Source organism: Protopterus annectens, chromosome 12.part0 (genome assembly GCF_019279795.1).
Source record: "Protopterus annectens isolate FY-2018-M chromosome 12.part0, PAN1.0, whole genome shotgun sequence".
Taxonomy (NCBI): Eukaryota; Metazoa; Chordata; order Ceratodontiformes; family Protopteridae; genus Protopterus; species Protopterus annectens.
Window position 1 is genome coordinate 1077120286 of NC_056746.1, and position 17100 is coordinate 1077137385.

Here is a 17100-nt window from a genome sequence, read left to right on the forward strand (position 1 = left end):
AATTATTAAGGAACACATACTACTGGACTGGGTATCTCTAGTCCCATGTGGATGTTACTTCTGTCCACATAGCCTACTGTATTTTCTTGCATAAATTCAGCAGATCCATACATATGATACCATATTATAGTAATCCTTACAAGTAGTGTGTAGGTTAGAGACTTACCGTGTGAAAGCAGCAGTTGACAGGACTGTAGTTCAGTGCTAACTCTGTGTGATGCAAGCAGTACACAGCCAATACGTGGATAGGTACAGATTGTGTGGGTTGTCTTGGCATCAACTATTTTACTATATGTATGCAGGTAGGGGTAAGGTGTCAGTCCCTAGGGCCCTAGGTTGTCAGTGAATGTGCTATGCATTGTCTCCTAGCCAAAACCAGGGGGTACTGGGCATGCCTGCATCTGCCTACAAGGATATCAATGGGGGGGGGGGTCCTCCCTCCGAGTGCTTCTGTGACTGTGGCTTTGGTGACGTAGGCACTTTTGGAGGGCTGTGTATCCCTTCCCTTTGCTGATCCTGGTGCAGCTGTTTCCATAGGATCATATCGTGTTGCATAACACATGCTGTGAACATATGTGCACATGTGGCTGGAGAGTACTGCAGGGCTCCACCAGATATATTGAGGCACCAAAACTGTGACTTCAGAAGCCTAAACACATGCTTTATGATGTTCTTAAGTTTGTGCATGTGCCTCAATATGGCATTCTTCAGTGAGTGTGTGTGCATTTCTGATGGGTGTCATCATCCACGGTTCCAGTGCATAGCCAGTATCCCCCAGTAAATGGTCATGTGGGATGTCCCCCCTAGCAAACATCTGGTACAGCCATGATGTGTGCCAGATATGGGAGTCATGATAACTGCCAGGGCTGCCAGCACACACATTCATGATACTGACCTAGGCATTGCACATGACCTGGCAGTTGATGTAGTGGTACTCCTTGTGGTTGACTCAGGTTCTACCCTGCTCACTGGGTGGTGACTTGATGTGTATATGAGTGTAATCTATGGCAGCCAGTACCTCAGGGTAATGTGCTACATGGTAGAAGTGTTGCATATTGCTGACCCTCACCTCAGGAGTGAGGGGAAAAAGAAATAAACTCACTGGCATGTGGTAGCATGGCATCCAGGAGCTGGCAGAGTACCCTGGAAGCAGATGCCTGTGAAACCCACATAATGTTCCCATTTTGTCTTTGGAAAGTACCTGTAGCTAGTATCCTAAGGGCTATACATACCTTTGTTTCCACTGGGATGGGTTTCCCTCTGTTGGCTCTGGGTCTGAGTTGAGGGTGGCAGAGCACAGTGAGTTCTTGTAGTATGTCCCTGTCCACCCAGTAGTGCTCTACAATCTCCAGCTCATGTAACTCCTGGAAGGTTACCCTGGGCCTGAACATTCTTCTCCTTCTCTGTCAAGGCCTATTGTCAGCATCAGCAGCACTGACTTCAGCATCTAGCACATACAGATGTAGCAGACCTGTAGCACCCCCTAGCCTTCTCTCAGTTAAAATGCTCAAGTCTGTACTCCAGTGGTGCAGAGTATGGGCAAAAATTTAGATTGCAGGGTATATGCATACTTTATAGTGCTTTGCTGTAGGTGCTGACTGTGTGATTGGCTACCTATGATGCATTCCATCCACCTGTCTAGTATATCATTAACATTATTTATTGGCCCTAGTTTAAGTTAAAAAGAGGTCAAAACTAATTAATAAGTCACTGGCTTTTAGACACAATCAACAATGTGGCGCACTGCTCAAACATGAGCCTCATAGGTAAACAAAGTGTAGCAGTCAGTGTATACTCCCCCAGACTTCCACACTTAGGATGATGGCGCTCCACACAAACACACTGAAACATGCTCTCCTTAGCTAAACAAAGCTTAGAAGTGAGTGCACACACACCCCTGCAAGGATACGCTCAGCATGGCGGTGCACCACGCAAACAGGCTGAAATAGGCTTAGAAGTCATTGGACAAAGCCTCCCCTGATGTTAGCGACCTCCTCTGTAAACAACAACATGGTTCTCTGCGTACATGAAATGGATATGCGGACACGATTACCCCTTTGTGCTATTCAGTAACTCCACCTCATTTGCATAGGGATCTGTGCTCACAACCGTAAACTACACGCTTCAAAGCCCTACCACATTAGCAACAGCACCAATGCACCATTGCAGAAACTCCACGCAGGGTCTTGTAATAGATTTCTGTCACATAATATTGATTTTGTTTTTTCCATTTTTTTTATTTTTTTATAAAGCATGTTTGCGCACTCTGGTGCTTAGATTATTAAAAATACATTTATTTTAACTTATTTCCTTTAATTTATCAGACACACAAAGGATAGTTTTGCTTTTATCTGTATGTGGTATGATATTATATTCCATCTGTCTACATTTTTACAGCCCCTTTTGTCTGTCTATATTCCTGTACATGGAATTTTTCCATGTGCACTATGGACACTGACATAGGGGCTGCAGAGCTGCCTATCTGCTTGCTGGATCACTCTATCTGCCTCATTTGCATAAGATTCACCTGCTTATGAGGTGATTTGCATGCCATGGAAGTTTCCATGTTGGCATGCTTGTGCTCACCACTCAGCAGTGTTTACTGAATCTAAAAGTGTTCTTGCCCATGTTAGCAGCATGCTGCTATGCCTACACAGAAGAGAAATGTGTAGGTTTATTAAATTCCCTCTGTAGATATTTTTATTATGTATGATCAGATGTATTTAATGTTGAAGGTAAACACTGACATAAATATGTTCGAACACAGAATATAAAAACACTCTAAATAATAAATAAATAAATAAATAAATAAATAAATAAATAAATAAATACATAATGAACTAAAAAAGATTAAGAGAAGGAAAACTATTTCCTCACATGATCTTAACACTAAAATCCTACATAACACACGCCTCAAATTTGTCTGAATATTGGTAGTGTTACAGGAAGGTTTTTATTAAGGTAAGGATTTCTCCATGCAGCACCTTAGCAATGGGTGACATCCCTAACCCAAATGCTGCCCCTTTCCCCAACCCTATCCATGAACCTTACCTTAATATAAACTTTCCCATAATAGTGCCAATACACAAGAGAGACTCACAGAAACATGCAGAAACAGAAACTTTAACAACACTACATCTATCCCCGTACCTAACCATGACCTTAATCTTAAAATATACATACTTGTACACAAACATAGAACACCTATCCTTCACCTATCATTGCAGTTACTATTATTATTGTTTTATTGAGTCACAGCTGCTAAACAATGTCATAACCACTAGTATTTTAAGAGCTTTTTATGAATAAAATGATGTTTTATAAACCCATTTAATCATTAGGATTTTGCTGGAAAATTGTAATGAGTTAATAAGGCTATGCATTCTATAGCCAAGCTATCCTTTGTTAAAAAAGTGTATGTAATATATATATATATATATATATATATATATATATATATATATATATATGATCAAATATATTTAATGTGGAAGGTAAACACTGACATAAATATGTTTGAACATACAGAATATCAAACACCCGAAATAACTAACCGAAAAATACTGAAACAAGCAAAACTATTTCCTCTCTTGATCTTAACACAAATCCCCATAACACTTGCCTCAAATTTGTTTGAATATTGGCAGTGTTACAGGAAAGATTTATTTAAGGTAAGATCTGCACCCCTTCCCTGCAACACCTTAATAATCCATGCTAACCCTAACCCTAATGCTGCCCTTTCCTCCAACCTTAACCATATATATTACATTAATATAAACTTTTCCATAACAGACTTGCACACACACAAAGACACAGAAATACACGCTGACAACACTACATCTATCCTCTTGCACAACTGTGACCTTAACCCTAAAATACACACATTCACACACAAACATACAACACTTATCCTTCACCTGTCCCTGACCCTAACCCTAACTCATAAACACATGTCCAGACACTATCACCCTCTCCATCTAGACTCACCTGTCTAGAAGAAACATGCCATTGACCTTTGGAATACTTGGCTATCTGTACCATTGAAATTAATCACCACTGTGTATATATATATATATATATATATATATATATATATATATATATATATATATATATATAGGGCACAGAGTGTTACTTGTATTGTATGGCAGAAGAATTATAGAAACCTGGGCAGTAAAGGCAGAATAGTTGAGGAAGCTAAAGATCATGAAAATGAAGTGCCTAAGATGGGTGGTAGGATGTACACTATGAAGGTTAACCAGAGTCTTGTCATACCAACATGTAAAGGTGTAAACTGTAAGACTTCAAGAAGTATATCTACAGGTGGCTGAGGTGAAATTATCTTAGCCTCATTTACCTGAAGCACAGGACAGCAAGAAACACATCTCCAGTCACTGGGGGAAAACTTCATAAAGGTGCACACATTGCTGTAGCCTGATGGTATTTAGCAACAGTCCTAACAAGGTGTGCACAGTGCTGCAGTATGAAGATATGCAGCTCCACATGGGCCTGGGTCCACAGCTGTGTTAAATACTGATGACAGGCAGACTGGGGGGAGAGGCATACCATAATTAGCTAAGTTCTCTCTCTCTCTCTCTCTCTCTCTCTCTCTTCAGAACTGCCTCCATCTATATGCTGAGCAAATCAAAAAACTTGCTCATCCCTGTAGATCAGCACAGCTGGTCCCACCACATTGTGATAGTGAATTATCTACTGTGACCATGAAACAAGGGTTGGAGAGTGGAGGGGGGGCACTAGACATCAGGGATTATAATACCTCTAAGTAACATAGCAGCACTGACATCAGTATGGGGATTGAGGGGTTGGGTGTGAGAGCCACTAGACACCAGGGATTATAATACCTCTAACTGCCATAACAGCACTGACATCAGTATGGGGACTGATGGGTGGGGTGTGAGGGGAAACACTAGACACCAGGGATTTCTAACATTAAGTGTCACAAGAGCATGTACAGCACTATGGGAATTGGGGGGGGGGGTCACTAGACACCAGGAAGTCTACAAATGTGCCATAATAGCTCGTACATGGTTGAGATGATGGGGGGATGGGGAGACACAATAGTCATCAGGGTATCTCCAAATGTGCCTTAATGGTACATAAACTATTACAAAGATTCTGAGTGTGCATCAGGATTCAGTTATGATCCCTCTGCTGTTCATACTAATGATGGACTGCATTAGCAAACAGGTCAGAGAGGATGGATTAATAAAGTTGCTGTATGCAGATGATGTGGCATTACAAGTAGACTCTGAGCAAGAACTTCTGCAAAGGTTAAAGGAATGAGATGCAAAATGGAAGGCATGCAGGATGAAACTGGGATGAAACTGAGTCTGGATAAAACAGTTGTAATGACAGCAAATAGGAGATCCAGAGAAAGCTGAGAATTGAGATAGAAGGGAAAATAGTGGAACAGGTTATCAGCTTCAAGTATCTGGGAGGGGTGGTTGAAGGGAAGGGAAGTCTGAATAAGGAAGTCAAAGGTAGAATGAAAGGGACTGCAGCCAACTGGCACAGAGTGTCAGGGGTAGTATGTGACAGAAGAATGCCAAAGAAGCTGAAAAGTAAGGTTTACAAAACAGTGGTACAACCAGTACTACTGAGTGGTATGGAAACCTGGGCACTAAAGGCAGAGCAGCTGAGGAAGCTAGAGGTGATGAAAATAAAGTGCCTAAGACAGGTGGTAGGATACATATTGTGGGAAGGATGAAGATATGAGGACATAACAGCAGAAGCCAAAGTAGCTCCAATTGCAGAAAACGTCAAAGAGAGCAGATTATAATGGTTTGGGCACTTATGCAGAGGCAGAAGACAATCTGGTGAAGAAGAATTGGGACAGACAGGAAGAAGGCAAAAGGAAATGAGGGTGTTCAGCAAAGAAGTGGATGGATTGTGTGAAAGAAGACCTTGACAGTCAGGCATGAGTGTTGAAGAGGGTAGGAGAGTGGCACTGAATAAACAGAGATGGTGAAAGTTGGCACAACATACTGACCCCATGTAGAAAATGAGAAAAACGGGGTTGATAATGATGATGCAGATCAGCAATGATCGGCATATTACAGTAATAACTACAATTATACCTCTCAACTGTCCAGATTTTTGCCTCATATTTTTGGTCTGTTCCTCATAAAATTTGTAATTTTCTGGATTTTTGTGGCAAATTAGTGAGAGCTGAATTCACTAAATAATGACAGGCATTTGAGTTTCAGATTTCATATCCTTCAGAAAATGCATGGTAACACAAATCCTTTTATTCTAGCAACTTTCTAAGTTTATAAGCGCAATATTTAAAATTTATCCCTATTTGTGTGGCTTTTGTACCCCCATTATTTTTGGCTTTGTCCAGATTTTTTGTGCTAACAGGTTGAGAGGTATGAGTACAATTCAGAGATGTCCAAATTTGCTGATAATGAGATCATAGCTAACATGTCTCTTAATCAGAAAATATTGTGTCTTGGGAGCAGGGCCTTTCTATTGTGAGCCCTATAGCTCTCGCTAAGCCCTTTAATGACTTCCAAAGACTGTTTTCCATAAGAAATCACTGGCATTGCTGGCCTGCAGTAATTCCTTTGTTTTGAGAGAATTTTTTCCCTTCATGTTGGTACAGCCATATTCCTGGTATATATACATTTAGAGGATGTGGGGGAAGCACATATCCCACAGGGGAATGCAGTGGGCTTTCTCCCACCACTGGAAAAGCACCGCAGTTTAATTTTTTTTGTTCTTTTTTGCTTCAGGCACTAGTTTTCAGTGTTTTTTCTGTTTGGCATTCTGACATTTGAGATTTCATAGTAGAACTCTGATTCTTTTTTTTTAAGTTTGATCCATTTTTGCAACATTTCATCATTTCATCCATAAAAAAATTACTCCTCCAGTTTTATCATCAAAATATCACTGAGGCATGTAGATATGAGTCAATGAAACATTCCTAGATAATAAAATTAAATAGCAGACAGTTTTGTTTGCGTACAAGGTATTTAATGAGATGGAACCTTAAAATATTTTAAAGCATTTTAATTCATGAAATAAGAATCTGATCATATCAGGAATATGTGCTACTTGCTCTTTACCTATGTACAATATGACAAAAACTCAAAATTTATTTTCAAAGTCACTGTATTTTAAATATATTGTATACCACATTTATTGTTTGTTTGAAGTATGCATTCGCAATATGTAAATGTTTACTTGGTTACTTGTGAAGTGGTTTTACCTATTGTAGCTAAATCAAAATTTGCACAAATTAAATAAATTAAGTAATAAAAAAGCTTAAATTGCTAAGCTGATAGCAAGAGTTCAAAAATAATTTATTTGGCAGTTCTACTCCATTTCTACGCTTATCTGTATATGAAAAAGCTGATGATAATATTCAGACGAAAGAGAGAAGTACAGTGACAGAATGAACGATATATGTCCCAACATATCAATGAAAGTGCATTGTGAAGTAGCAGGTCAGGGTCCTTGAGTTTTGCAGTGATTTTTCATGTATACTCAGTACTGTGTGTTGCACAACACAAAAGGTGTTCTCTTTCATGCTACTGTTACAAATACAAAATAAAAGCAATGTTGTGAGGCACCTTATACTTCAGTTGTGGGTGATATGAGAGAAGTTAAAATTTTTTCTGCCTCATACCACATACATATCTATTTATTTAAATTTGTTAACTGTTTTAGAACACTGATCCAAAAATGGACCTATTTCAGGCTCAGCTTGGATGTTCAACACCATAGTGATAAACAAACGATCAATACAGAATGTAAAAATAGTATGCATATGCAATTTAACATATGATTACAAATCATTCAAGTGAACATATAATGAAAACAAATGACTCATGAAATTCCAGTAAGGAATACAAAGGTGAGAGGGTTAGAAAGGTGGTGGGAAAAATAGAAGAGGGACCATGAGAATGGGGGTTAGGAAGGAAGGAAAAGGACTAAACAGATATGATGCAGCTGAGAGGATGCAGTTGTGAAGGTTAGAAAGGGGAAAGGTTTGATAGATTTGATATGGCTGAGACATAATAGTAGTAGTTAGATTTGCATAACAAAATGAGGAATGGGAGGTTCACAGGTTCATAGGTTCATAGGTTCATAGGTTGGTACTAGGCTATCGGCCCTAGGGCCTATACAAGCCTAGCCATAACAATTCAAACTGACACAAAAACTGCAAACAGAATCCACTTTTACTCCAAACTTTAACGCCTCGACCAAGCAGTCTTCAAGAAGTATAAAAACATTATCCAAGCATTCCCCTTAAATACCCACCAATCAGAGCTAATAATTCAATTATAAAAATCAGTTGCATACAATTGTATAATTAAATAAAACATTTACAATTAATTTCACAGTTAAGACCCTGATGAACCATAGTGTTATATTTTAAAATAAATAAAGACTCTTTAAATAACAGTTGATCTTTTAACCTTCCCTCATCACCTAGTTTCACAAATATCCCAGCCTATCCAAGCAGGCAAAAGGCACAAAGCAGTGAACCAGTCCTGGAAGGAATGCTGGTCCATCTCTGTACATATGCACATACTTACTTTCTCTCTCTCTCTCTCTCTCTCTCTCTCTCTGTCTCTCACTCACACAAACACACACACACACACACACACACTCGCGCGCGCGCTAACACGCTGTATATACACCAGTTTAGAGAACTGCAAATACAAAAAAAGGCTTTTTTGTGAGTTGTAAGAGTAAATAAAAGTCTCTTATTGGCACAGTGACAGCATACACAATCCATACACGAAGTACACTAGCTCATACCTCTCATCCTCTAAGTGCAAGAAATCTGAATAAAGCCAAATGTAAAGGGGAGATAAAGTCTGAAAATCAGGGAGAGATTATACATATTGCTCTCGAAAATCAAGAAAGTTACTAGAATATTGGGTTTTACATTGGCATGCATTTTCTGAAAGATATTAAGTTTGCATCTCAAATCTGTGTAATCATTTAGTGACTTCAATTCTCAATGATTTGCCAGAAAACTGCAAATGTGATGAAGATCAGACCAAAAATATGAAGCAAAAATCTGGACATTCTGCAAAAATCCAGACAGTTAAAAGGTATGTGCCAGCTAAGAACCAAGAACTGTGAGGCAGCAATACTAAATGTTGTGTGACAGTGCTCCCTTGTTAGGGTTAATTTTACACTGTAAAGTATAGGAAAGTTAAATGATAGTGTTCACTTTCTAAATGTTCTTCTTTTTTAATTGCACAAAGCAAAAGTTTACATCCTTGACTCCCTACCAAAATGCTAAGATCAACATCTGTAAACTCTAAATATTTGAAACATGAACTAATTTCAACAAAATAGCATTGAACTGACACTCACTGTTACACACTGAAAGTGCTTTTTTAGGCATGGTACTAATTTTGAGGTCACTGCACCTTGGAGCACAGAGAACGTTTCAAGGAAATACAACCTCATCTGCATTAACATTTTTTTTTTTGCTTTTACAGTCTCACTATTCTGATGATTGGAAATATGGTCCTTGGGATTACAGCAGGAATATGTTTTCATCACATCTTTGATTAACATGAGACACAAGAGTAAAGGCCACAGAGGTTGTAGTCTTTTGAAAAGGTAGGCCATTTGCCTTATTTCTCCATAGCATATGTTACCATATGCATCATATAGCAAATACCACGTTGTATGGTTCTATTCTAGGTAATCATGGGGTTTAAGACTGGGTGGTATATGGCATGCAGAGGATCTTTTCTTGCACGTTGCTTTGACATGTGTGTGTGCTGTGACCTTCAACACGGAGGCAGATGTAGGTTAGTCATGTGACAGTGACAGATGATTCATATAGAGGGATAAAGCCCTGACTGAGACCCAGATAACCTGGGTTTAGCTATTATACTGGGTATTGGAGGACGCAATGAGAGAAAGGGTGACAAATGAAGAAGCTATGTTTTTCCATCTCTCTAAAATGATAGGGTTAGAGAGATTTGGTGTGGAAGTGTCTTATATCACAACTCTCGTGTAGATGCTGCCACTGACTGTGAGGGCACCTGTGAGCATATGTGGAGGATTTTCTGTCACGAGGTTTAGTAACACAAAAAGACAGGAGATGAGGTCTAGCCTCCATGAAGTCTATTTTTTCAAGTTTATATTTTTCTAGAAGCAGTGGTGTACCCCACAGATTGCTACTCAGTGCAGCTATCCCATTAACATTAAAGCTAAATACTCATACAAATGCCATGGAGGTAGGAATGGTTTTCTTGTAGTGTCCATTTGTTGTTCACCACTGTTACATCACTTTGCACATAGGGGCTAGTGTGTGCTTTAATCAGGTTTCCAGTCTTCTATCTAAGCAGTGTTGTAACATTGTAGGTTCCATCTCCTCTCAATCTCCCATCCCTACTTTAAACAAACCTTCTCTACCAGATGAGGCCTGCTAACTCCAAAGTCAACAGGTTATAATTGGACAAGTGATATGTAGAACTTGAGGAGTAAGGAAGTAGCAAAGCAGAGTGAACCTGTCACAGACTGGAATATCCCAAGTCCTACAGGCAGCCAATGTACATCCTGTGCTCCTTTTCTGGAGACAAACCTCATCTATATAGAGGACACAGTGGACCAGTAAGTAGGGAAACTATATTATTATTATTATTATTATTATTATTATTATTATTATTATTATTATTATTATTATTATTATTACTATTATTAATAATAATATTATTATTATGTAGGGTTTCTTACAAAATAAAATCTCCACTTTTGGACTAAAAAAATTACTCTGAAAAGTTGCAGTGCTGGTTTTAACTTCTTAATGTACTGATAATCATGAGGAAACAATCATGCAGAATTCTTACATGTCAAAGACTGATGTATTTTAGAACAAAAATACTTCACAAGTGCTATTAGCCACACCATTCCTTAACAATTTTTGTAATATTCAGTGCAGGAAATGTATTTTGTTTGCTTGCTTGCTGCTAATTTGGTTTTAGTGATGAAACAGATATAGTAATAATTCAATATATTTTTACTCTGCAATGCACACCATGCCATTTTATGCAACCAGCGGCACTTTACCCAGATGCAGGTTTAAGTCATTATTTCACGTTAGGAAAATGAATTTAAAGAATGCCTGCGGCAGAAACTAATAAAGCACATATTTTTTAATCTTGGTTTCATGTTTTATGCTATATAAACCATCTTGCAGCAGAACCAAAGGTTATTACTGATTATTATTCGGTTTTAACCTCAAATTAAATAAAGTGGCAAATATACAAACATGGCTTTATTTTTTGACAATGGGATTGTAACCTATCCATTTCTCGGGATTTTTTCATGTACATAGAAGACCTGCATTCAGAACAACTTCTCAATTTCACAGTCTCCACTCCTTAATGTTGCATACTATATTCCAGTCACTATAAATGGTTTATGTCCTTACCCTTCAAGTGTAATGAAACATAATGCTAACATGTTTTTTTTTGTATCCTTTTTTTCCCTCATTCCTGCCAACCATATAGCCTCTTCCAACTCTGGATGTCCAGTCATTGAAGCAGCCATTGGAGTTCTTGTGTCCTTGCCAACATTCAGACAGTGAGATTAATTTTCTTCATGTCTCTACTCCCTCGTCTTGAGTGACAGACACACAACCTGCATCATCATAAGGCCATTACATCTCCTTATGCACAGGTATACTCCTGTATGCTTTCTGATGAAGACTATCACATTCCTGTCTTACTAAGCTAAACAAATGCCTCAGAACTGCATTGTTGTGCACCCTGTGATGGACAGTGATACAGGGCAGTCCTATTCTAATTCCCATCAAGAATAGGTATGCCCATCCTCCCCATGACAAGCCAATAGGTGCCAATACACTAATCGAACGTGAGTCACCTGGGTTATAGTCATAGTTTTATTTCACTGTGCTGATAGAGTTAGCTACTACCATGCCTTTTTAAGAGTTAAGAATACAATTTACACACTCATTTCATCTAATATTTACTGTATAATGCTTCAGGTAATTCCAATCATAGCTGCTCACTCAGCAGTGATAGCAAAGGTAGTTTTTTGCTTCTAACAAGCCTGCTAATTGATAGTTTCAATGTGTTTATTACCCATAGGAGGGAAAGGTTGACTCTTGATATGTAGGTTTTCCTGGTCAAGAAAAAACTTTCATGCATTAGGCAATGTGATGCAAAATCCTGGAAAACAAATTCATAATTATTGTGAGATTGTATGCAAATTCAGAATGGCATGTGCTGAAGAAGCTGAATAGCATTGAAATGCCAAACAAGGAGAGAAGCAGGTAAGTAATGCTTTATTAACAAGTGGCTGTGTATGATTCATTTTGTAGGGAGGAAAATGCACTCTGGTATGAGGAACAGTTGGATTTAATTCATGGTGGTCCGAAAAAGGATATGGAGTCAAAAGGCATGAGGCAGTAATTAGTTTATCCTTAGAATATGAGACAGAAAGATACTAAATGATGCATGTGTAAGTACTATTTTAGTATCAGTGTGTCCTGATATGACAGAGAAAACTCAAACACGAGCTTCAGCAATGAATAGTGATAGCTGGTATACAGTGAACAACTATTTGTTAAAAAAATGGAAAGCAAAAATAGTATAGTCATGGGACATTCCTAACCCAAGTAAAGCTATAAAAAACGCAGCTGATAATTCTGAAATAAATTTTAGTCGGCTGATATCAGACAGCCTGCTGGAATAGACCATAATGGATGACACCATCTTGTATACAAAGTGGACAAAGACCTCAACAGCCAAATAGGAAAGTGGCCTTCAAGAGGAAGCATCTAGAATGTAAAGGAATAACTGACTGAGAAAAATTGATGTTAACAACTGAACACCAGCTGTTAATTGATGTTAACAACTAAACACCAATTGTACCAATGAGACACAATTGCATGTTTCATGAATAAAATCATTTTAAAAATTAATGTGTTAAACTTCCCTCCCAGAGTTTGAATAAACATTCTACCTAAAAGATGGAATTTAAAATGAAATTTAAGGATAGGAGTTTGTGTGCTTTCCTCTATGTAAAGGATGATTAAAACTAGCATAGAAGACGTACTCTTTTTGCTCACTATTGATGAGGTACTGTGCAGGTTTGGATAGAAGAAAATTCTAGAAGTATAAGTGCTGTAATTGCAGTTCTGTTACACAATGAGGACTTTTGAGGAACAGACTTTGAAGCAATAACATTACAAATTAGACAAAATGGTAAAATAGTATACTGTGTCATATTAATGAAACAAATTGTAAATGAGACTATGTAAATGTCACTGCATTTACTTGCAAATTTTGTCATGTTTATCTCTTGGTGATGTAGCTTTTTTCATTTCTTTAAGTTGAGATAACTTTGAAGTTGATTATATTAATAATCTGGAATACTGGGGATTCAGTCCTATTGGGAGGTGTAATGAGCGTCCATAAAATATTTCATTTTGTTAGAGTTGATGAGATGATGGTAGTCATGTTGCTCAGAAAATTGGTTACCTAATTCATATCTTGTTCACAATTGTGAGTCAAATTACATAAATAGCCTCTTGCCTAACACATATGCTTTCCTAGATAATATTAAAATCATCTTTTATCTTGTATTTGTAATAATCTCTTACATTTCCCTTTATCTTAAGCAGTAAGGATACATAACTTATATACACACACACACACACACACACACACACACACACACACACACACACACACACACATATATATATATATATCTGTGTGTTTGTATGTGTGTGTGTGTGTATATATATATATATATATATATATATATATATATATATATATATATATATATATGAATGATTGTTTTTTCATTCACCTTGTGGACTTTTGCAACCTGATCAATTTACCCACACAATGCTTGGGCTCACTCTGCTCCTCTATCCTCCCCCCAATTCCCACCCACCCTCTCTTACACTACCTTTATATTGACCAAGTCCCACCCCCTTACCCTACTTCACCTGTCCTCATAAATGCCTCATACCCATTCGCTATAATTTCATCCCACCTACCTATTCCTTATTCAACTGTCATTTCTCCTCACTCTCTGCTCCATATCAAACAATCTGCCCTATTTGCTAACTTTATTTATCCACTTTATCTCAGAAAATGTACTTTTCCTATAAAACATTCCTTACTCTGCTCTTCATATTTGTATTTCTTTCTATCCTTACACATTTCACTTCCACCTCTATTCTATTATCAGGACCATATAAAAGTACTGTTACTAACCCTTTATCATCTTCTTCCAAGCAAATTCAAAGTTACTCTAACATCTCTCCAAGCTTATTTAGCACTACCATCTTAAACTGCACAACAATCAAACCATTGCACAATAATTACCATACCCTTTCCCTTCAAATTTCACATCTTCCTAAAATGCTACTCTGTCTATAGCAAACAATTCACTGCACACTTCTCTCCTATCCCCCTTTCTGGAGACATACATCCAAACCTGGTCCTTCTCCCTCACCAATAACCATACCAAAGACTAAACAAAAAAAAAAAAAAAAAAAAACTTGGCCACTATCAACTTTTGTAGTATTTGCAGTAAAATAACTGACTTTCACATCTGAATTGCACAAGAAACTCCAGATGACATTGCAGCTACAAAAACTTGACTTAAACCTAATTTAAAGAAACTCTGAAATTCTGCCTCCTGGTTATAACATAATCAGGGTAGATAGAATCCATAAAGAACAGGTGGTGTTGCATTTTTCTACCCTAACCATTATAATGTTATTTCTTACTTTAATTATACCCCAACGTTTGGAACTGCTGAACTACTTATTATATTTCTATAAGTGAATTATTTGAGAAGTTTATGTATAACAACAATGTATGTCCCAGTACTTGAAGACATCCTATCATTGATGTTTGTTTCAGTTTTCAATTAATCCTTTATCCTAGGAAACATAAATATAAATTGGCAAAACCTAATAGCAGATTTCCCAACACATAGCATTAACCTCTATGGCTTCTTACAAATAAAAACAACCCCAACTAGATATGATGAAAATCTTACACATGGTTCAATATTAGATTGGATCCTAGTCTCTGATACAAGTTAATGTCTTATAGCTGGCATTGTTCCATGTACCCAAAGTGACCATTTACTGGCCTACATTTACAGGAATACCTCCCATATCCCACAAGAACACCACTTTAAAATGACCCACAATCTAACTAAATTTAACCGAGTCCTTTTTTAACCTACTGCAATCTCTAAACTGGTCTACACTACTGACATTACCTCTTGGTGATACAGTTAATTCCTTCAGTACTGCATTCCTAAACATCGTTACAGCCTTGCTCCCTTTCAGTCAAAATGAATAAAAATAAATCATGCTCCCTGGATAGCAAAGCCATCCAAACATTTAATGTCACTTACAACTAAACCACATCTAAACTGCAAAATGTTAGATATATTAATCCCCTCCATAATCAGGTAAAAAGTAAGTGATAATAGGCAAAAAAAACGTCAAATACCAACAAAAATAATCCCAAGAAATTTTGGTCAGCAATTCACTCTCTACTAAACCCTGTTACCAAAACAAATCCAAATCTATATCCGGATAAATCCCTTCTTCAAACTGCCACTATTTTTAATACACATTTCATTAACAGCCAACCTACACTTTCTAAAATCCAAACTATATAAAGCAAAAACATAATCAGCATTCTCCAAATACTTCCAACAAAATAGTCCCCTTTAACCACATCTTCTAACTCTTTTCTATTTTATCTGTTAAAAACAACCACTCCTTGTCCTAATATAAGTACTTCAAAATTTTGACTGCAACCACCCTCCATAGGACTTATCAAAACACTTCTACACTAACTTAAATCTAGCTCAACTTTATCAGACAACCATCCCAATGAATACCTCAAATTAGCATCAGATACTATTCTTATCTATTGATCCAGCACTGAATCATATGTTCCAACATTATAGAAAACATTGTTCATCATTCCATTGCATAAAGAAGAAAACTCCGTTGAGGTTACTAACCTTCAACCTATTGCCATTTCATTCCCTCTGTCAAAAATATTCGAAAAAAGCATCCATCAGCAACTCCTTAAGTACCTTCTCCAAGACTCTCTTCTAATCGCCACTTAACATGGATTCAAGCCAGCCCACAACACTACAACAGCCCTAATTTCACACATAGACACTGTAAATAATGCCAGGGTCTCTGGAAATGTTGTATCCTCATTATTTATAGACCTCTCTAAGGCCTGTGACACTGTCTTCCATGCCAGACTACTACATCAGCTCTCTAATCTTGATCTCTCCACTTCTTCAGTTAACTGATTTTCATGCTATCTATTACATCTTTAAATAGCAAGGCTTCCTATCACTCTACCTTCTAACCATCACTGGTGTCCCCCAAGGATCAATACCTAGGTCCTTCCTTTTCAATATATTCATCGATGACCTCTATACAATCGCCCATCAAAGCTCTTTATTTCAATATGCAGATAATTTTACTATCATTTGTTCCTCACATAGCATGTCTTCCTACAACATATAGCACAAAAAGCCTTCTCTTCTTTGGAAGCATGGATAAATGACTCACAACTGCTACTTAACATCAAAAAAACTAAACTCTTTCTCTTCACCCCTAAATCATGTCACAATGATAAATCTAATTTTAAAATACAAACCCCAGACAATACAGAAATCAAAGTTGTTTCATCTGCCAAAGTCCTAGGTGTGATAATTGATGACAATCTAAAATTCTATTTCCATGTCCAGGACAATATTAAAAAACACATCAGAAATTGTGTTTGCTTTATAGGCCTAAATCCTACCTAAAAACATACCAGACTGACACTAGCCAATATCTTCCTTATGTCTTCACTCCTCTCTGGAGCTTCTCATCTTATCAATCTTCAAATCTCACTTAAGTCCAAACTTGAATCTTGTTATAATAAAATAGCCACATTTGTAACATCCACATATTTTACCCATCACTGGATTCACTACAATCACTTAAATGGCTTGAGCTGCCACAGAATCTAACCTATCTTACCTTCAAAGTGCCCATAACATCATTTGCAGACCTATTGCCTG